Here is a 1,324-nt window from a genome sequence, read left to right on the forward strand (position 1 = left end):
AAACTGTTGCATCATTACAGGTTGCTTGTGAAATTTCCTGCAGACATATGTGAGCCGTGCTAGGAACGTGTGATTAATATTTATTTTTGTTTATGTTAGTTTTCTGCAGATGTTTGGAAATGCTCAAGTTTAGTTTTATCACACCGCTTCACCCGTWAAACCAGATTTTATCAAGCATCTCTACTTTTAAAATGTGTCGAAATTATTTTTCAGGTTATTTCCTCATTCTACAAGCAAAGATAAAAATCTTGCTTGTTTTCCTGAGCAGCGCGTGCAGTTGTATRGACTTCCGTGTCCGTGTTGCTATGGACACCGCCGATGTCCTCTGAAGCTCCGCCCACCGAATTTGCCCTCCGTCACTTCTAGAGYTGTGTGACACATTCCTGCGCTCAAACCTGCGACACCACCTGGAAACTGTGAACTTAATAAGAAGCGGACACGAACGTCACGGAGCAAGTTAGTAAACTCCTACAACTTTTAATTTACTCGTGTTTACTTTAATTTAACTTCCACTGAGCACTTTAATTGTGGTTAATTAGGCTCGCGATGCTCACTTTTAGCCTAAAAAAAGTACAGCTGGTTACGTTCTGGAAGCTGTGCTGGAACACAGCACAGCTTCCAGAAAGTAACGACAAAGGAAGTAACAACAACTTCAGTTTTAAAGAAGAGCAGTTTAAGTTTGTTTACACAATACGACCACAGGTAACAGGAAGTTTCTAAATGTGGTGGAGCAAGCGCCGAATATATATTTTTTTGTATTTTCGTCACATTGTGAAAGCTGTTGACATCGTTTTTAMAATGTAAATATTTTTGTTGTCACATTTAGCCTTTTTTAACAAGACAAATAGCAAGCACTTTATGGTGTGTAATTTTTACTTATTGTGCATGTTTGTTTGTTTTTCAGTGGTGGGTACAGTTCCCCTAAAACACTAAACCACTAATAGGGGAGCTAATTTCCTGATTAGTGCTTTAGGGCTTTTGCTAATTCAAAAAATTTATTAGTGGATTAGCACTTGCCAAATTTATAGGCCAAATTTAGAAGCACCAACTGAGGTCTATGAATGTTATTGATCATATCGTTAACAGCTGAGGGTGAAAGCGGTCACACATTTTGTTCAAATGTGTGTCACTTATTCACTATGTGACACTATACTAAATGTGTGTCACTTATTCACTATGTGACACTATACTAAATGTGTGTCACTTATTCACTATGTGACACTATACTAAATGTGTGTCACTTATTCACTATGTGACACTATACTAAATGTGTCACACTTATTCACTATGTGACACTATACTAAATGTGTCACACTTATTCACT

The 1,324-nt window shown here is 37.5% G+C and overlaps 1 protein-coding gene across 1 annotated transcript in view; it reads left to right on the forward strand.

Moving 5' to 3' along the window:
• The first annotated feature begins 369 nt into the window (after positions 1 to 369).
• Positions 370 to 1,324, forward strand: part of cracr2aa (calcium release activated channel regulator 2Aa) — a 15,245-nt gene continuing 14,290 nt past the window's right edge. Inside the window, exon 1 of the mRNA XM_014034620.1 lies at positions 370 to 456. The gene's annotated coding sequence lies outside the window, so the exon portion shown is untranslated. The remainder of the gene's footprint in view (positions 457 to 1,324) is intronic.

This window comes from Austrofundulus limnaeus, unplaced genomic scaffold (assembly GCF_001266775.1).
Source record: "Austrofundulus limnaeus strain Quisiro unplaced genomic scaffold, Austrofundulus_limnaeus-1.0 Scaffold7, whole genome shotgun sequence".
In the NCBI taxonomy this organism is placed as follows: domain Eukaryota; kingdom Metazoa; phylum Chordata; class Actinopteri; order Cyprinodontiformes; family Rivulidae; genus Austrofundulus; species Austrofundulus limnaeus.